The sequence below is a fragment of the Condylura cristata genome, unplaced genomic scaffold (assembly GCF_000260355.1).
Source record: "Condylura cristata isolate star-nosed mole 26May11 unplaced genomic scaffold, ConCri1.0 scaffold00007, whole genome shotgun sequence".
NCBI lineage: Eukaryota > Metazoa > Chordata > Mammalia > Eulipotyphla > Talpidae > Condylura > Condylura cristata.
This window is the reverse complement of record NW_004567108.1, coordinates 14511416-14533183: the sequence shown is the minus strand read 5'-3', so window position 1 is coordinate 14533183 and position 21768 is coordinate 14511416.

Genomic DNA, 21768 nt, shown 5'->3' with positions numbered 1-21768 from the left:
CATTTGAGTTGATTTTGGTGCATGGTATGAGATAATGATCTAGCTTCATTCTTTTGCACACAGCTGTCCAGCTTTCCCAAAACAGCATTTAGTGGAGAGGCTTTCTTTGTTCCAGTGTATGTTCTTGGTCCCTTTGTTATATATTATCTGTCCGTATAAGTGTGGGTTTATCTCTGGGGTCTCAATTCTATTCCATTGGTCTGTGAGTCTGTTTTTTGTTCTAGTACCATGCTGTTTTAATTATTATAAATTTACAGTATAGCTTAGGATCTAGCAGTATGATACCACCATTTTTCCTCTTTTTTTAATTCAAGAATGGTCCAGATCAAAAGGACCAAAAACAGTAAGTGCTGACAGGGATGTGGAGACTAGGAACACTCTTACATTACTGGTGAGAGTATAGATTGATTGATAGATTGATTATAGATTGATTGATGTTTCTCAAAAGGTTAAAAATGAATGTATCCTATGACCCAGAAATTCTACTCCTAGGTATATACCTGGAAAAAAGCAAAAACACTAATTCAAATGGAAACTTGCATTCCTGTGTTCATTATAACACTGTTTGCAATATCAAAACTATAGAAACAACCTAAGTACCCCAAAACACTGAGTGAATCAAGAAGATATGGTGTGTGTGTGTGTGTGTGTGTGTGTGTGTGTGTGTGATGGAATACTACTCAGCAGTCAACACAGATAAACTCATGCCATTGTCAGCTACATGGATGGAGCTGGAAGGGATTATGCTAAGCAATATACATCAGAAGGAGAAAGACAAATACCAGATAGTGTCACTTATATGTGGAATATAGAAAAACCAGACAAAGGGTCAAATAAAGCCAAACTTAAACTAGCCCTTGAAAGCTGACTATTGAACTGAGGCATTCATAGAGGGAGGGGGAGAGGGAGGGATGAGTTAAAACTGGGGAGAGAGCACACTGGACAGTGGTGGTGGACTGTGGGTGCCTTGGTGGTGGGAGCATGATGGTAACAGTACCTGAAGAGAGTGATCCTATGCTTCCTAAACACAAACAATAAATAAACTGACATTACCTTAACTAAAATATATACAATTATTAATTTAATTAAATTTAATTAATTTACTAATTTAGATAAAGAAGTTTTAAATCTTATCAATCTTCCTACTTCTATTGAAGATACTCAAAGTTCTCACTAAGGATGTCATTGCTTTTGGCTAAAAATGTCCTCTCTTATTAAAATGCAAATGCACCTGGGTAACCCATTAAACCTTGTCATTTACACTGTTTTGACACTGTAGATATAACATTACATCACAGGAGAGAAAGGAGGTCAGGGTGGATAAGGGAGGGTGTGGGAGTAAGAACATGAACATGAGGAAAGAGTGAGAAAAGGGCCTCTCTGAGGAGGGTAGAGCAGCTGGATGATGCTAGGCCCTTGCCATCCCAGAGGGAGAAGCTAGGCTGAAGGCCTCCTCAGTACACCCTTGATTCCCTTGCTGCCCCCCTCCACTCCCACACATGCTGACGGGCAGGCATCAGCAGTGCAATGCAGAGATGGGGGGATAGAGCCAGAGGCCCCAGAGACCTGCAGGCTGAGTCCCTCAGGTGGGGAGGAACAAGGAGCAAGAGGCAACCCCACTTCTTCCCTTCTGGGAATGTTCTTCCAGTTCTCTCCACCATGTTCACCTTTCCCTAAAAGAAGTTTCCAGTCCGGTCAACCATCCTCTGAGCCCCAGTCACCATCCTGCCGGTGCCTCTGTGCGCTCAACATGCCCCCATGCCTTCCTGGGAGCACTGCACGCTTGGTTCTTAGACTATCAGCTCCTTCAGATCCTGTGGCCATGCCTACTGCCTCCCATAGTGACCACACCCTCACTGAACAAATATCAATCTAGTGCTAGGACACTGCCCAGCTGTGGGGAGTACAGTGATGAGCTGCTCCTGTGGAGCATCTTGTCTATTTGTCATGTTGTCTATTTGCTAATGAGTAAATATTTGCTGAGTGAATGAAGGGTGAAGGAAAGAATAAATGATCCCTGTACTTCCATACAACGTTGTCTCACCACTTCATCACTCACCTCCATCCCATGCATCCCAGGACAGACTTAATTGTAGAGAATTCTTTATGTCCATCTGTTGACCTGACGCCTCTCTCTCTCAGTCCACAAAGAACAGGAGCAGCTGAAGGTGGCTGCCTTGTCCCCAGACCCTTCTCCCTCCAGGCTAACTGTCTTCAGTGCTCTCAGGCTCTTCGAGTAGCCACAGCAGCAGTGACAGGGACAGTGAAGTAGCCGGTCAGCACAGTTGTTCCCCTCACACACCATCACTTTGCTCTAAACTTTAGGTGTGACCTTCCCCCCAAAATGAAACCCCAGCTTCCTGGTGTGCTAACTGCCTCACCCTAAATTCCTCAGGTCCAGGGCCTCCAGCTCCTGCCAGATCAGTTTATCTGGAAAACATGTTCTCACTGAACTAATATATTAACAACATTGACCACACCCTTTTAATGGGACTTTTTGCAGTTGCTCATCCAGAAACTTTACTTTTGCATCTTAAAATTTAGAACTGACACTCCAATTTCCCACCTGCCTGGAGCACAGTTAAGTGGTTATGTTGAAAACAGCCTTCTTTGACATGATTGAATCTTGCTTGCTACGAGAAACCCAGGTTTCCTATCACAGAATTTTTCTGAACCTCTCTCAACTCCAGTAGCAACAGTCAGAAGAGGTGAGACTTCCAGCCCATGCAGGAGAGCCATAGTAAGAGCGGCAGCCCCAAAGGAGAGAATGCCACCCAAAGAGAAGCCCAGCCTCAGAAAGGGGAGCGCCCCGGGCTCCTGTGTCCCTTGTCCCATTTATCCCTGTAACCCAGAAGCCTCCCTCCCTTCCCTCAGTCTGGTTGTTCTTGGATTCTGAGAGTCAGTAAATTCCCTTCTTGTCCTTTTGCCTAATTCCAGTTGGATTTCTGTAAGTTGCAACCCGAAAATTCCTGACTAATACAACCCTTCATTTTTTTCTTCCTGAGTGCCCCTGTGCTCTTCCTAAACCAAATATTCGCATCCTGTACTTACATGTCTTTGGACTCAGAGGCAGGATCTTCCATTTACTGCTCTGGAACATCATCTTGTTTTATTTGATTTATAATTCTAGGGGAGCTGGTCACAGATTTGCACGCACTACTGTGTCAGCTTTGCTAAGAAAATGTGTTTTTTGTAAATTTTGGGTAGCACAGCTAGTCACCCTCATAAGACCCTGCTGGGTGGCAAGAAAAAACAAATTTTCCACAATGGTTTCTCATTCAAAATAGATGTTTAAACTGGAAGCAACTGACTCAGTTCTTTTGAGTAGTTTTAGTCCTTTAGGTCACCCCAGCCCCTCTTCCCCCCGACGCCAAGTAAATGAAGGATGGAACCATGAAGTCTCACGAAAACTGAAAAGGGACCTCAAATCCCAGTGACAACCTCTGGCCCTCCAGGGTCTGCACCATGGAGAAACTTGTCTAGTCTCATTCCTGAGGCTCTGAGGCCTCTACCTGAGCTGTGGACCCTCCCACTGCATCTACCACTGGGTCAATGCCCCTGCTCCTTTGCCACAGATTCCACATGCTATTGGCACATAAAAACAAATCCAAAGTTAGTAAAGAGCCACCTAGGCCAAAGGATGGTTGCCAGAAGGGAAACAGCTGTCAATAAGAGGAGCGATTGATTGTAATCAAGAAAATGCCCGACCACAGATCTATATGCCTCTTGAGAGTTCAGCAAAGAGTTTTCTTTTTATAGAGAAGAGGAAGCAGAGCTAAAAAGGCCTGGGTGTGGACCTGGGATGAAAAGTAGTGTGATGGAATAGTAGATCAGATATTTTATCCTAAGATCTGTCTGTGCTTAGCTTGGGTAGTATGTGGCCCCAGACTAAGTAGGTTGAAATTCAGAGATCTTGGGAAAGGAAAGATCCTAGTGCTACCCACACTTCATTAACAAGTATTTTTGTTCCAGTTGATGAGTGAGCACAAGCAGTTCAGCTGTTCATTTCTGAGGCAAGGAATAGGCCTTTGGAAGATGTGTACTGGTCATCGAATCCAGTCACAATGGCTTTGAGACCATCTAGATGTTTGCAGGTTATCTGAGGTTATACCTTAGGAAACTGGCCAACTCTTCTCATGTGATTGGATTTCCATTACCTCTTTGGACATTTCAGCAGCCCTGCATTTTTGGCTTTGAACAGGTGCCTAAAGAGCTCTAACTTCTGACCTCCATCTTTGCTGCTTTTTCCTTCTCACAGTCCTCTGAGATTACATGGAGCAGAAGTTTCCATGACATCATGGCTAAATTCCCTTCCCCTCTTACTCTTATTAAAACTCTCTGATCAAAAATGTTCCTGAGGACTAAAGAAATTTAGGAAAACCTCCTCTTTCAACAAAGCCAGTTTTCCAAAATATTATCCATCTGTGAACTCAAAACTTTTGTTTTGGAATACAGAAGTTGAGCACTGTCTTTAGGGTTAGAATTAGGGTTAGGGTTATCTGTCAACAACTGAGACTTCAGCTTCTTGCTGCAGAAAACCTTATTTTCCCCCAAGGCAAGTGGATGCCTCTGGCTATCTAAGAAAAGATCACATACAAGGAAATTCAAGTGCAAAAAAAAAAATCATCTTAAATCTATACTAACATGGAGTAAAATCAAAACCTAATTGTGTCATCCAAATTACTTACTAACATTCTTATCTCATTCACCTATAAGTCTGGAAAACTTACATCTTATATTTTTATGGAGTTATTGATAAAAGGGATACAATTATTGAAAGATATAAGGGAATACACTTTAAGATATACCACTAGAAATCTGCTTACAAGTTGATAGTTATCTACATGAAAATATTGTATGCCTAGAGTTTATTCCTGTCAGCCCAAGAAAGTCATTTGGTCAGGGGTGTTGAAAACAGAAACTTAAAATGATTACAGTGATTCTCATATTTTGGAATTGACAGCCTTGTATATTCTACTCCCCAGTAGAATACAGCACAAGTGATGCACATCTCGCCTTGATTACATCAAGTTCTATATGACTCTTGAGAGCTTCCCTGCTGACTTTGAAGACATAAGTGAGCTTGTTCAGAGGTCCAAACAGCAAGAGTTGATGATGGCCTCAGTTGCTGAGGACAACCTATAACAATAGTCAGAAGGAAACTAGGGAAAAATATCTGTCAACAATTGAGACCTCAGAAGAGAATGCCTCTCCATTCAGGCCTCCAGAAAACTCACCCTACTGTGACTGTGATTATTGCAATCTGAGTCCAAAGACTTCTGCCCCAAGCAAACTCCTGGCCCACTGAAATAATAAGATATATATAGTAAAATGTATAGATACACATACATGACATCTCTAGTATATAATAGTGAGATCCTACATATATATTGTTTTAAGATATTGTGTTTGTGCCAGTGTGTTACATAGCACAGAAAGTTAGTACCAAATCATAGAAAGAGAGAACAAACTATTCAGACATTGGTTCTGATTCCTGCCTAAAAATGATATTGCCTCTTCAGGCTGGTGGTAAAATTAGTACTTAGAACACCTAAGATGTAAAGCAAATCCCATTAAATTATCATCAGTACTTTAGCCACACCTCATTTTTTCTCATCTGTAATGTGAGGATATCACAGTGTGTAAAATATCTTTCAGCTCAAAAATTTTATTTACTAGGATCAAAAAAACAAAATACCAGTGAGACACATTTGAACCAGGATGACACAGAAAGGAAAGACGTTTGGAAATAATGGGACAGGAATTACCACATTTTGAAGACTAACAAGGACTTCAGCTCTGAATAGAATGATAAAAAAAAGCCTAGATACTGCTTAGTCCATAGATGCCAGTGAGGTGACGTGATCCAGCCCAGTGGCTAGGTCCAGCCTGTGAACAGGGGGGCCACTGGGGTGTCCCAGATTGGTTTTATGTGCCTCATTCTGAAGACATCCATTGTCCTTATTTTTAATCTTTTCCAGTGAAAAGAAAAAGAAGTTCCCCTCAGCGCAACTCTTAGCTTACATTGGAAATCCTCTCCTTGGTAACTGAAATCGCATGTTATTTGACTGCTGTTGTGAGTTCTAGTGAGTTGAAAGACCAGAGTAACAAATTCACATGAAATAATTTTGTGGGTCTCCATTTTCTAATGCTACATAAAGAAAGGCTTTGAATAGTGCTAGATTCTGGGAAGAACCATGGTATTTTCTAAGATTTCAAAGTCAATGGGGGATATAACTGAGAACATAAATTCTAAAACCATCATAGGTTGGAAAAAGAGAGGCAAGTGTTCTTTTCGGTGTGAGAAAAAAAAAAAAAAAAACCCTGCTCATTAGAGCCTTAGAATGAATCTACTCTTACAAGGCTAATCCATGAATAAACTAAGAAGTAGAACTTTGCTGAAAAATTCCTCATGGATTTACAAGTTGCTATAAGTCCCCAAGGAATGGGGTTTGAGCTATAAAGTTCCCTGAGGTACACAGGTCTGTACAGTGTAGTAAGAATTTGGAAACTGACATCTTTCCACAACAAAGACACTACTGATACCAAAAACCAGACCTATCTGGCTTTCTGTCCCCTGTGTTAAATAGTACTTAGTGTGGGTTTAAGAGTAGCTTAATGGTCACTGGCTTCAGAAAGAGGGAATTCTGAAAGACTTTTAAATATGTGAAAGCAGAAGAGCTAATCTAGATTTTTTAAAGATCTGAGGCTTGAAATTATTTAACTTTTTTCTCTTGAAATGATCATTATAAATGGTCTAATAATATTCAAAAAGTTCAGTTACTTAGAAGCATATCTGCTAAGCAGGAGATAAATTGTGTGTATAAATAAATATATGTATATATACACTCATACATATATATACTTCACATATATACATATATATATAGTACTCTTGTCAAATGAAATAACAATATTGAACAAACCATCAAATAGAATGTATCAAGAAAGAAAGGATTCAGTAAATCTTCCAACGTATGCTTTATTCAGTTGTTATATAATATAGGATCAAGTCTTTGTCAACTCTTAGATTTGTAATGAATTCAGCTGAATGTTAAGTGTGCTATTTTGAATAGATATCAGCTGGAAACACTACAGCCAAACTGGACATTAGTAAGACTAACTTATACTAATGACTGTCTAGCAGATTATACAAATCTCTGATGTTAGATTCATTTTTGAAGTCTACTTTGGGTTTCTTCCTCAACTAAGGGATGATCCAATTTGGAAATAAGAAAATAATCAACATTGGTAGCATAAGAATAATGGGTCAGAGTAAATATTATTTCATTTTCTGTATGTTCTGATCATACCAAATGATCAGGTGTCTGGAAGTCAGTGATTGGTAGAGATTCTACCACCTTAACAGATGGCTGGACTCTCATTAAATATAGGATGTTAGGAAACTGTTCATCAACCCTAACTCTCTCCATCTATCTTCTTTTTACTGAACCTTTGAGCTCAATCAGGCTTTATAGGTCATGATAAGAAGTCAATGATAGACAGAAAGAGAAAAAGAGAGAGAGAGAGAGAGAATTAAATAGACAATACATAGATCCTATAGATAATTAGACAGACCGACAGACAGAAAACAGATAGACAGACAAACCCACCAGCCAGAGAATGGATGATAGACATATTACGGGTATATTTTGTAGTGGGTATGATGCAACATACATCTGAAGAGAGGTGAACCTACACCTCTGAGTAACATACATGCTGTCAACCAGCATTACCACAGTAAAAACATAATACAGGACCTCCCTGGTGGCGCAGCGGGTTAAAGCCCAGCACTGAGAATCTAAAGCCGCTTCCGCATGAGTTCGATTCCCGCCTGCCCCGGAGGTGACCACATGGCGTGGCAGACCTCTCCTGACCCGCCCGCTGCTCCCCTCAGCAGTGTACTTCGTCGATCTGCCTGTTCTGCTCCCCACTCTGTCTCTGGTGAAGCCTCTCGCCGCCCCTGAGCCTCTGGCCTGTACCCCAGTTCTGTATGCACAAATAAATAAATCTTTAAAAAAAAATAATACAATTTTAAAAACACATACCAAAAAAAATTCTATAAAAGAGAAGCTTTAGTAATTTTACCTAGTATTTTTCATTACTTTCCAAATACTTATCCACCAAAGAATGTGTTGATGTCCAACTATATTCAGAGTTGCCAGTTAACCTTGCCAGTTATGGAGAGCAGTTTCTGACCTCTAAGAATACCTTGCATGGTAGGAGAAACAAAACATAATCACTGGCAACCACAATACAAGAAGTGGAGCAATTATGAGAAATCAAGATCAATCCTCTGTCTCATGGGTTCTTGTATTGAAATCTATGGACTAATTGCAGAATATTTAGATTCTCACAATGCCTCTCAGTCTCTGTCTCCTTTCAGTTCTCACCCTCTTCTATCCTGTCCTTAATAAATGTTGAGATTCCTCAAGTATTTACTCCAGGCAGGCCCAACCACCAACTTTGTGATTTCAATATAAATATTGACATACTCCATACATCAGTGACTCCTAAATGTATTCGTTCACACAAGATTTCATTTCTACATGTCATAATGTCACCACCACTTGGCATGTCCACTAGGAAACCTTAAAAGGTGGTTAAACTTAACATGCCCAAGACATACCTCATGATCTTCCCTCTCAAACCTGGTTCTTTTTACTTACACACTGTCTCCATCGTTAAGTCTCTCCATCCCCGACTCCACACAATAAGTCTTGACTACCTATTTTCAAACTACATCTTCCCATGCCACACTTTGCTAAAGCCTGTCAGAAGTTTTAACCAAACTCTATAACTGCCTGTGGGACTTGGGATGTTTTAAACTGAAAATAGTAGAGAACCAACCCCCTCTCAAGTAGCTTAAATAGTAATGCTGTCACTTAAGAAAAAATCCTTACAGTGATTCCAAATGGATTATCAACATCTTAAGGGATCTAGTTTCCTTCTACCCATCCTCTCTACCATTCATTTTTTTTAAGATTTCTGGTTATGTGTATCATAGTTTTAGTCATAAGGAATTTTTTTTTTCTGTATTAATCCCTATTTGAACTGTTGGACATGGTTTTTTTTTTTTAGATTGGATAAGGCGATGATTCAAAACAGTCAGTAAGAAGCCCAGGGTAACAGAGAGCTGCCAGCAGGGGTAGCCAGTGAGCTAGAACCCAAGGAAGAGAGGTCAGCAATCTGGACCATGGGTGTAGATAGGGGCCTCCCTGGCCCATGTGGGAAGTATGTCCAGTGGACATTTAGGGACTCAGTCTTGTCCAGGCAGTAGACCCAGCACCCTGCAGGAAAATGTAACTGTGCCCATGTCAGGAAGCTCCTCCCGAAAGTAATAAAGACCACCGAGTATGTAAACTTACCTCACCCACTCAGAACTCTGCCAATGCCTGTCTTCCTAATACTAGGAAAGGTCATGGATCTCTTTTTACCCCCTCTACATCAAATTGCAAAGACGTCATTTTGTGCAGTATAGGAGAGATGATTACCTGGAAATGGCCCATGTGGGACAGCTAGAAGTATTGGGCAAATAGAACAAGATTCCTGTAAATGCATAGCTGAGCTCACACAAAAATTAAGGGAAAGCTCAGAGATGCAAAATTCAGAAGGGGTTGAGTAAACACCAGAGCAGTCAGAGCATGAGCCAAAGGACTGCCTTCCTGGGTACGAAAGGGGTAGGGAGTTTGCCAGGATACAGAAGAGGACTTGGGCTTTTGCTGTCATGCAGGAACAGAGATGAATGTTTCAGAGAAATTTTGCCATGACTAAATATTTCTCTTGGGTGACCTTGCGTGACTTCTAGGCTCCTGGTCAAAACGTGTCCCCAGATCTTTTTCCCAGTGGTTGGATCTGAGGAAGAACGTAAGGAACCTTTCCAGTGCTTCTTCTGGCTGTATTTCTCTCTACCAGAAAGCAGAAGACTCCAAAGCCACTTAAGTACAACAACAGACCCTGGAACCCCACCCACCCACCCACCCAGAGTCTGCAACGCTCGAACATTGGGGAACCTGGAGCTTCAGCTCTTCATCTTCTCACCCAGGTTCCCTAAGTTTAGGGACAGATTTTCCAGTCTTTCTTCCTGCTCTGTTCCAAGGCTTCTAGGCTGTAGAATCTATAGTCCAAAGGATCCTAAGATCAAAACCTACCTTGCCTTCAAATGTATAGTCAAGCCTAGAATGTTTAGAAAAAACAAAGTGATTATTCCTTTTAAAAGGAGGGAAACTGCCTGTTTTAAAAACCCAATATGATGTCTTTCATTTAACAAACCTCCATAGTGACAACTTTGATCATGGCTACCTCATGTCTGAAACCAGGAGAGAAATTGGAGGTTTCAGGAAACAGCACAAACTCTCGGGTCAGGAAGTCAGTAGGCACCTGGAAGGAGAAAAGGCGCACACAGTCACAGTGAAAGCAGAACTCCTTATCAGTGGTGTTCATGCTCCTCTAACAATGAATTCCATGTTTTCCTGAAAAGGTAAAAATGAGAAGGTCATTAGCCCTGAGATGACTCACTGAAATGCACCCAGAGTAGCTGTATGTTCACTGGGAGACCCCCATTGGCATCGCAGGCTGTAAATTATGGTCATTCCTGAGAGGTAACAAGAGAGTTTCTGTCAGCTGTGCAATTACTTTGTTTTGGCAGGACACTTTGGAGTCAAGAAAACATTGGCTGGAGTTCAAGGCCAAGATTTTGGATCAGCTGCCACCATAATTTTTCAGAAATGTGATGACTGTTCCTCAAGAAATAGTTTCCTAAGTAGGCTGCAGGAATGTCTCCTGTACATGGTCAAAAGGGAGTTATAGAATGGAGCCCTTGGGGACCCACCCGTGTGGCTGAGTTTCCATGGGTTCTCAGGCAAAGGGTGAGCAATCCAAGTCGCATCGGGAAGCCTCCTCACCAAGTGTCATGAAGGAATGAGAGAGTGGCTTGAGCTGAAAACGGGTGTGCCTGCTCTCTGCATCTTCTACGTGATCTGTACACATGGAAACATGAAATCTGTCAAGGTTACCCAGAGAGCTCTCCCTTCGTCATTGAACATTCTGTGTTAAGCTGACAGTGTAAGCTTCCTCCCCTTATTTGGATCCATCCTATTTGGATCTAGCAGTGGTGAAGAGTATCTTGGAGTCATCTAAATGACCCGCAACCCTCCAGAGGACCATGGAATGCACTCAGGCTCCACATCTTACCTAATCACAGTCTTTCACTTGTATATCAGAAATCATCCCTCATAGTTTAAAAATTGAGGAGTTTTCACACAACTCAACAAAAAAATAAGTCAGTCAAAAAATGGGTAGTAGAACTCAACTCTGAAGGAAGTGACCTGACTGATGGCATTTGTCATTTGCCCTGGTGTAAATACTTAACACCATGGCCCATTTCAAGCTTTCGGTGTGATGTCACTGGGAAGGGAGCTGGGAAGAGAGAGAAGCCCACCATTGGTTGGTATTTCCATACAGATACCTTACAGTGTAGATGTAAAAGCGTAGATGGTATAAAAAATTAGAAAGTGGTGTTCTGAGTATTAAACCTTTTTTAAAAAAATAACATTAAGAATGGCTGTTAACAGTGTTTCGGTGGATCTGCATGTTCTGCTCCCCACTCTGTCTCTGATGAGTCCTCTTACCTCCACATCTCTGGCCTGGACCCCAGCTCTTGTATGTATAAATAAATAAGTCTTGAAAAAATGGTTGCTAACCAACCAGTTCACAAAGTTCTTGAAAATTTAGTAATTTGTTCTCATGAGAGCCTGTTGTACAAGCCAACTCCAATACCCCACTGATATGTTTGATTTTTTTTTATATGATAGAGACAAACCAGAAAATGCAAATTCTTAAATATACTTCTAAGAATTCCCTGGGGCCACGGCTTACTAGAATGAGAAGACATAGCATTTTAGGAATAGAACATAATATCATAATGTAATGAAATACATGTATATTTTATTTACATGTAACATAAATAACATGCAGAAGCACCCTCACTCATATGCAATTTGGATTATGAGCTTTTCTTTTTTCTCTAAAGTTAAAGCAGCTAAATTTAGAAAAGGTATGAAGTAAGAAAAACTTCCAGTGTGGGCATACTATACAGAAGCCTCTAAAATAGTCCCCGTTGCTGTCAATATCACTATTGTTTTTATGCTAAGCCAATAAGCAGTGATTTTAGAATAGAAGCCTGGAAGAGTAACTACAACATTAGAACATGGAACATTAGAAAATGGTTTTGAGAAACAGTTATGAAAATTTTGGATGGTCACAGCCTTGGTCACAGATGTTTGTTTTACCAACAAACAAACATGTTAATTACTCAGCAGGTTAGAATGTGAGTGATCTCAGAGGAAGGCAAAGATAAACAATGTGGAATCTGAGCTGGGACACAGGTATTGTGTGGACCTTAAAATAATAGGCAATAAGAGCTTTACTGAATAGATATCTCTGAACCAAAGGCTCCACAGGGAGAAGACTGCCGGAGGCTAGACATTCTCATGTTACAGGAATAACCAAGTAGGCACAGTGGATTCCACACACACCAGACTGATGTTTCTAGAATGGCTTCACTTACAGGCAGAATACGGGGGAACTAAATAAGAGAGCAGGGGAGAAAATAATCCCAATTGATTGATGGATTTTATTAATTTCAACCCTATTTGTGGACTTTTTGATAAGCAAAAACATTTTTAAAGCCCCTTATTATCACTACCACTTTATTTTATTGTATTATTTTATTGCAGTAATACTGGTTTACAACTCTGTATATGATTGACAGGTAAAGGCTCACACCTCTCTAAGTACGTGTCACTAGAATCCCCTCCCCACTTGGCTTTCCACCTTCTCCCCATCTCTGGTAGCTTCAGTTTTAGAGATAGATTTCTAAACTTCTTTTTAAAGATTTGTTTATTTATGCTCATGGGACTGGGGTACAGGCCAGAGGTGCGGAGGGTGATAGGATCCACCAGAGACAGAGCAGGGAGCAGAATAGGCAGGTCGACTGAAATACACTGCTGAGGGGAGGAGCAGGCGGATGGGTCAGGAGAGGTCTGCCAGGCCAAGTGCGTCACCTCCCTGGCTAGGGATGGAACTCGTGTTGCAGTGGCTGCAGATAGCTTCATAGTGCTGTGCTTTAACCCATTGAGCCACTAGGGAGGAGGGCCCCATATTTCTAAACTTTATTTTGGTTTGTTTTTGTCTAACCCTTCGTTTTGTTTCTGTATACACCACATACTTTGAAACCATTCATTCAGTCATTAGGTTTCAAAGGTGATTCACACAACTCAGACACAAAATCATAAAGTTACAATTTCAGAACAAAGATTGAATTGATATTCGCTTAGGAACATTTCCCTATTATTGGCCTAAGTTGTATTATTTCAGCTCAAGCTGTCACAATTCCCTCCCTCGGTCAGTGCTAATCTTCAGGTAGTGTTTGAGAGCCTCCGAGCCAAATCTGAAAGTCTGAGCATCATGATGAGTGTGTGGTAGGGCGGGGATGACAGAAGTGGGGGGCAGGAGTCTCCGAGGGCTACGCAGGTGCCCTCAGGGTGTGAGTAACAACGTGTGTCTGCTGCTGCCTGACTCAGAGCAGAGAAGTGCTTGAGCTGGGGAACTACGTTCCCACTGCTCCTGTGTCTCAGCTAGAATAGCAGTGCCGCCTCCCCCCCGGCAGTGGGGGACACACCTCAAGTGTGAGTGCCGGCCCATGGAGGAACCTGACCCCAGAAGTGCACAGTCATCGTCTGTTCAGAAGCCTCACGCCCGCAGTCTTGTGTCCACCCAGTGTCCACCTCTATGAAATAAGGACTGGAGAAGACGCGGGCATCTCTCCGTGCCCAAAGATCCCAGGCCTTCAGTCATGGGTCAGCCTTGACCAGAGAAACCCAGGAAATTGAAGTGCAAAGTACGGCTGTCGGTGGAAATTGTAAGAGCCCCCATTTATTGAGCTTGGGCTACATCCCAGGGACTATTAGAAAACTGGACAATACAGTTATTATTCTCCTGGTTGCAGAAGGGAGGAAGCTGAGATGCCCTGGGATTTGCTGAAGCCTCACAGCTAATAAATAGAAAACAAAGGATGGGTGCCCTGGAGTCCTTACAGTCGGAGGTCATTTTAAAATGTCCCGGTTTTAAGAAAATTTCACCAAGCAGCAACTTGATAGAACATCATAAAAACTACATTGAATTCCTTGGGGTCATAATTCCCCTGCTACAGGAAATATTTTATTTTAGAACCAAATTTTAGTATCTGATAAGCTGAAGGGAAAGGGGCAAATCTAAAGTGTCAGGGAAACATAAAATAAAAAATATACTGTCAGGAGGTTTTTTGAAGACTAGCAACTTGGAAGGTATGATGCTACCAGGTCACGGAGGTGGCAGTAGCAAAAGAATGTACATGACTCTCCAATTAACTATACAAGTGCAGACTGGAAGCCCAGATCTTGAGTATAAATTAGTGAAGAAAACTGGATATAAGAACATCAGGAGTGTAGGGGTTCTAGAAAATTCTACTTTACCCCACCAAAAAGCATTCGAACTCCTCTGTTTTTTCCTAAAAACAGGCTGACCCAACAGAACACATCTGCCAACTGCCCATTCCTGATGGCCCCACAAAGCCAGACAGGTGGGGCAGGGTGTTGAGGGGGGCAGGGACCTTATGCGAGAACCCAAATGTGAGCTGCAGATGAAAGACAGATCTGGTTGGGTTTTCCAAGCAGGAGGAACAGTGGGAATAAAAAGTTTCCAGAAAAGAAAGCTCAGGGAATGTTTCATGGGTGACAAGTGAATCAATTTGAGTTCAACTTAGCAACTCAGCAAACCTAAGGAAAGTGAATAATAAGGCAAGAGAAAAAGATGGAAGGTCTAGGGCTGTGAACATGAGGCACAGAACAGGGAGTCTGGCCTCTGAGGGATGGGTGTCTTAGAGGTTACCTGGGCAAGAGAAGGTGACCTTTTTTTTTAAGATTTATTTATTCATACAGAACTGAGGTACAGGCCAGAGGCGCAGGGGTGGTGAGAGGATTCACCAGAGACAGAGTGGGGAACAGGACAGGCAGATTGACAAAGCACACTGCTGAGAGGAGCAGCGGGAGGGTCAGGAGAGGTCTGCCGCACCATGTCGGTCACCTCTGGGGCCTGGGATCGAACTCATGCAGAAGTGGCTTTAGCTTCGTGGTGCTGTGCTTTAACCGCTGCACCACCAGGGAGGGCCCAGAAGGTGACCTTTTAGCAAGGCCATGCGGCGGTGGTGTGGAAGTGAGCAGAAAGCTTAGAATAGGGGGTGTTAAGAGGCTGCTTACTTGAGGACAGAGTAAATTGAGGACACAGTGATAAAGACCCTGTGTGGTGACAGGGAAAGTGGAGAGGGGGAACTGGGAAGTGAAAGATGGTAAGAGCCTGACAGCACCCTGGCGGTGAGTCACGTGGGGCCGTTGCCCAAGGCACCAGACTCCAAGCCCAACTCTGCCACATGGTTGCTGTGAGCCTTGGGCAAGCTGCTTAGCCTTTGTCTGCCTCAGTTTATAGGCCTCTAAGGAAAAAGAATGACCACAATCCTACTGAGGTAACGATGTGAGGATCAAAGAAAAGGATACATTTAAGATGTTCGGCCCCATCTTTGCTGATTGCCTTCTCTCAACACTAACTACCATCATGGGTGGAAAGGGAATCACTCTTGCTCATTATTTATTTTCCTTCTGAGCTTAGTGCTACTTCTTTTGTCCCCCAAGAAGATGATTATTTTCTCTCTCTCTCTCTCACATACATACACACACACACACACACACACACACACAATGCTATTATTGCGTTTGGGGCAAAATCCCAGCATTCTCAGGGGAGACCTGAGACTGAGGACAGTCGGTGGGCCTATCTGTCCTGGAGTCACTGACCCAGAGGATAAAGGGCAGAGAGCAGTTCTTAGGGCCATTTCCTCCAGGGGGCGAGAGGACGACGAGGATGGCCAGTATGGTATGACAGCCCAGCCATGGCATCTCCAACTCTGAGAAGAAAACAGATTTTCATGAACTTTTCAGATGACGTGGCCATAGCTGTTCACACCGTATCTGAATCCTGCGGGAGGGTAAGAGTACACAGAGAGAGACCTCTTCCCTCCTTGTCGCTCCTCTTCGCTTCCAAGCTGGTGGAGTTACTTGTCCTCACACCAAATTGTCTTGAACAGCCTTAAAAATGGCCAGTCGGGTTTTATCTCTTTATCTAAAGGGACAGGAGTGTATAATCATAAATTTATTGAGTGCTTTGATCTGAGCCAGGCAGGCATCGCTGCTGTGAAGCTCTCACTGCAGCAGTGTGGCTGGGATGTGATTGTGCCTGTCTCCCCATCAGCAAGACTTATGTAGCCAAGCCAGGCTCTGACCTGAAGCAGTCTGGCTCTGGGGTGTCCTCAGCTCTGAAGTGGGTTGATAGGGTTTCAGCAGTATGGACAGCCAGAGACACGCAAAGCCTGCAAAGGCAATTATTTGTCTTGGTTCTAGTTTGGTGCTAATAGACGGTTTATTAAATTGCTATTTTTTTTAAAGACCTCCAGCCATTGATGCCTCTCCCAATAGTAGCTGCTATTTAAGTCAATCCCAGAAGCCCATAATTTAGGGCTAGGGTGGGGTGCTAAATCAATGGTATTTGGAGCTCTCTGGGGCTCCCCTGGAGGACATATCCCCTGCTAAGCAGTCCTCAGGCATTTTGGCCTATGGAGAGGTGTTGAGTATACAAGAAGAGGTTCAGAAGGGGATGAGGAGGTAGGACATGAAATGGAAAGATGTAAGGAGCTCATGGTCCCCAAAGTGATACGGGAAAGTAGTCAGAATACTCCGGACTGTAAGTTTGTGTTCCTCCTAAAATTCATACATTGACGGTCGATCCCCCAGCACGGCTCTACTTGAACAGGGGAAGTCTGAGGGAGAAATTAAGGTAAAATGAGAATATAGGAATGGCACCCTAGTGTGATAGGATTAATGTTCTTATGAAAAGAGATACCACAGTACCTCCTCTCCCTCCCTCTTCCTATCGCTACCTCCTTGTGCACACACACTCACACACACACTCACAAAAGCATGTGAGGATACAGCAAGAAGGCGCTCTCTCTAGGCCAGGAAGAAAACCCTCACCACAAACAAAACTGGTAAGCACTTTGATCTCAGGTTACACAGATTCCAGAATATTTTAGAAATAATTTCTGCTGTGTAAGCCTCCAGTCGTGTTTGTTAGAGCGGACTAAGATATCCTGTGTTCCCTGGAGGTTTCCTGCCTCACCCTTCATGCCTGCCACAGCTGTCCCCACCCCACTGCCATCTCCAACCCCAAACCAGCATCTTGTTCAGAATCTTTGCAAGTGCAGTGTGCCTGCCAGGTGCCCTCATGGCGGAAACAGTGTAGCAGGACCAGGGATGTTGGTTGGACCATGAGAATCACCATGTGCTTCTCAGGCTTAAAATAAATCATGAGTAACTTCCAGAAGGTGAAACAGCATTTTACAACCCAGAGCAAATAGAGAGGCTGCTTAGCAGGCTAGAACTCCGAAGCTCATTAGAGGGACAAATTGACTCAGGAACTCTTTAAAGTGGGCAAGAACACAATGATATATAAGTCAATGAGGCCAGAGTCTCACTTTGCAGTGCTTTGAGCTGTACAAATGCAGGACAGGTTTCTTGCAGGTTTCTCCCCTTACCTGACAATTCAAGACTTACCCTCACTTTAACAGCACATTCTTTTCGCATTTCTGCAAATTTCTCTTTGCTACGCAGGAGTTCTTGAGTTCGTTCATGAGTACCATTCAAACAGTACAATTCATCACATCCACTAATTGATCTTTTACTTAAACCCATCCCAGGAGAACAGAAAGTCTTCAAGAATATGGAAATGGCAGTGTATGTTGGCTGAATTATAAACAGGAAAGGTCTCGTTGGGGATGTAATTTTTAATGATAACACATTGTTATACTGTGAGCATGTAGTATTCTTGCTTGATAAAAACATTTACAAGAACACATACACATCTATATCCAAACACCAAAAGAAGTAGATACTCTAAATAACGTTTACACCAGAAATAAAATATATTATACAAAACAGGGGTTATATCCACAGTCATTAATTATCATTTTCTACACAAAACAATAATAAATTAAATCACATTATATGCAGATAGTTCTACTTACATCAGAATAATAAACTGCATGTAGCTAATGCAGCTTTTTCTTTTGCTTTCTACCAGATTCATGGTAGGCTTGTATTGTTCGGTAGTCCTGTGTTTAAATTTGCAGTAAATAAAGAGACCCAGAGACAAGGGCCGCAGAATCTATCTTCCACAGCGTCTACACCATGTCCTCGTGGTGCCCATTATTCACCCTGCACAGGGAACAAAGCTTCCTTTCCCAGGACCCAGAAACAAATCTGCAAACTCACAGCATCTCAGGCTGTGGATGGGGCCTCACTACCGTCTTGAAATTGCCTACTAGACCTTTCCAAATCATAGCACTGGGTTAGTGACTGGCTATTTAAAAATCCAAATGTTTTTTCCCAACCTTCTCTGTCCAATTATTAAATTAGGTGCTATGATAACTTTGTTCCCCTATCAAAAAAAAGTAATTTGGTGGCCTATGTTGAGATTTGGTGGTGAATGGATCCTTTATTCCCTGTGCAATGAAACTTAAGTCTTTAAACATGTGAATCAAAGCAAGACAGCATAGTTGCTCACTCTTAATTCTGCCTGCTCAAATCACTCTCCAGGAATCATCCCACACCTGATACATCAAAGAGCTATTATAACATATGGATTTTTTACTTCTAAGACTCCGCTACCATTGAGACTCTTCCACTATGCTTGAAGTAGCTTAAAACATGAACATTAACAGCATCAGCTGGGCTAGAATTGCTTTGCCTTTGGTATGAATTGACACTAGTGGTTAAGGAGAAATTTGAACAAACTCCAATCCAGCATCCCTTGAAAGTCATTTTGATCCTAGAGTCTAGCTATGGGGCAGGCCTGCAAGTGAAATTTGTGACATCTGTAAACTGAAAACAAAAACCAGATTCACTGGAACAAATGCACAACACAGGTTTGAGTTGCCCCAGAGCAAGTCTGGTCAAGTTAACACAAAGGTTCTGAAGAAAAATCAGCCGCATTCTTACAGACAACCATGTTTTGTCTTCCTTCCTCTGAGAAAGGACTCAGAGCTCACAGAGTCCACCTGAATAGGCAGATAGATGCTGGCACAGCTTCAAGAGCCTTGATGGTGGAGAGCTGTAGGGAGGAGGGCTGGTTAAGATGTTACTGGCTTGCAAGGCCACCCTCTTCTGTGTCTTAAGGAGGCTCAAACTTCTGATTCTTCTTATAGGCATGGCTCAGGCTTTTTGCTGCATCTGCCTGCTAAAGACGGACTAATTGTTGGTTATTCTATAGTTAAAACAATCAACCAAGCATAAAGTCCAGTCCCTAAAACATAGCTGTTATAGCAGCTTGAGTGGAGGAAGGATGTTTTGGAAAAGCTTCCTGTTGCTCACTGAAGTACAGTCCAGTGTGGACTCCCTCGTGAGGCACTAAGTCACGGGGCACGGCTCACCAGGACCCAGGACACACAGACCTGAGGCCTGCTTTTGGTCGCCTTTGGCTTTATGCTTGCACCCATTCAGGACCTGAGTAGTGTCCTAAGAGACATAGGCGTGTGTTCCTTTCATTAGAGACACTCTTTTAGTTCCCACCAGTATTGTTCTACTTGGCTTCTGAAAGAGAATTCCATGAAGAGACTCACAAGAGGCTGGGATGCCACTGGAACCAACTTTCTGAATAGCTGTCACTCTGTACGAGGCCCATGACCTTAATCTCACTGTCAGCAGCTATCTCATGCTCCCAAAATCAGTGGCGGAAGGAGAGTGATACATTGGAGACGAAGGAGACACTGTGCCTTGAATAAGTTAATGATGCCAGAATCATGTGATGGGAGACATGCAGGGACACTGCAAACCTGAAGTCTTTGAATTTCAGGAAGAAGAGAAAGAAACATTCTCTTTTCATACATTTCCCCTCTCTTCCCATTAAATGCAGCTTCTGCAACATAAGGAACTATTTTAAAGCCTGTGGAACTAGGTCTGTGGCCCAGGAAAGGACAAGCTGCTGGGTCTTCCAAGAAGTATGTTTACAGGGGCTTCCTCAGGGATCCTGGGGCCAGTCTGAGGGAAGATATGTGCTCTTTACAGACACTATTTCTTAGTAGAAGTGACAGATGAAGAAAGTTTTTATTTCTAAGCCCAAGAAAAAAATCTAAGGAGGTGACAATGATGACCATAAAAACCTATACTTACTTCAACCTATGTTTGGCCAAATGAAAGGATACTGATAAAATATCTCTTGAAATCTGAACACCCTAGATTTCAGGGTAAAAATATATAGGATAACTTGAAAACTAAAACCCTATTTAGTTAGTGTGCCCTTTGTGGCTACCGGCAGAGCACGCATGGCTAGTTGTCAAAGACATTGCTAGGTAGTTAGAACTGAAATCCCACGATCTCTCCAGAGGTCTCAACACAGGTGACCTGGGCCAAACACCTACACTTTTAGCTAATGTTTCCAACTTAATGGAGTTTTGGTAACTCATATGGCACTTTCAAGGAAGAAAGCACAGATGGCATGTAAATAAACATCGATCTTATGGACCCTAGAATTACTTTAAGATTGGAGAGAATCTGCATGATAGAAATCTCATGATTTGTTCTGTCATTTTTAAGATACTAAATTACCACTTATTTTTAAAAGCTTATTGAGATTATAATATTAAGTTTAGGACTATTCCTCTACCTGAAATAGAAATAAATTATATTTTCTCTAACTATGTTAGCATTAATGGACCTCTATGTAAATCCTGGAAAGATCAGAAATGTTTATATCCAAAAACAGCAACCACGTAAAGTGATTTTTCCCGCTATATAAGTGCGTTTTCTTTTTTTACAAACTCAAGATAATAGACAATGAATATCTCTAAAATATGTGTAAAATAGCACTGAAAAATAAAAATGAGAGCAATAAGCTCTCCAACTCATGTGAGGGGGTGGGGGAAACAGATACAATCCTTCCATTCTTTTTCCATTTTGCGGGCTGTTGAATGCTTTGCTTACCTGAATTTTACTTCCCAAACTGCCTACATTAGAATTTCTGGCACTTGCCTTTCTTACACTCTTCTTCTATTGTCATTTTTTTTCTTTTAATTCAGCGCTTTTTCCTTTTGTACTGTACTGGAGAACTGCGATCGAGTTGTTTCAGTCGATCATGGTTAATTTTCTCCAGCTCTCCTGCTGCCTACATTCCATTTTTTAAGTATTAGAGTAGAAACGTGCCTCACATAGAAATATAATCTATTCACTTTGGCTGGTTGAAGTAGGAGCGACAAAGGCAGACTCTCCCAGCCACGCACACTCAGGCCAACTCGCAGGACACGCACCAGGCCCCACGCTGGGGTGAACCGTCACCACTATCACTACCAGAGAATGCTCAGTCTCCCCAAGGTTCCTCCTTCCATGTGACCTTTTCACATAGTTTTAAAAACTACTTTCTAGGATGCTTAAAATGTTCTTGAGGAAAGGCCCATGTGACATCATTCTGAGATGTCACCCAAGTCCGGCAACTGCCCATTCTTCCTTCACTGTTTTCTCCACATATCGTAATGAAAGGAGCAACCGGAGGTTGCCAGGGACAGAGCAGTCAGTACTTATTCAACTTTGGCCAGATTCCTTCCATCCACACCCAAACCACCAGCTACTAGTG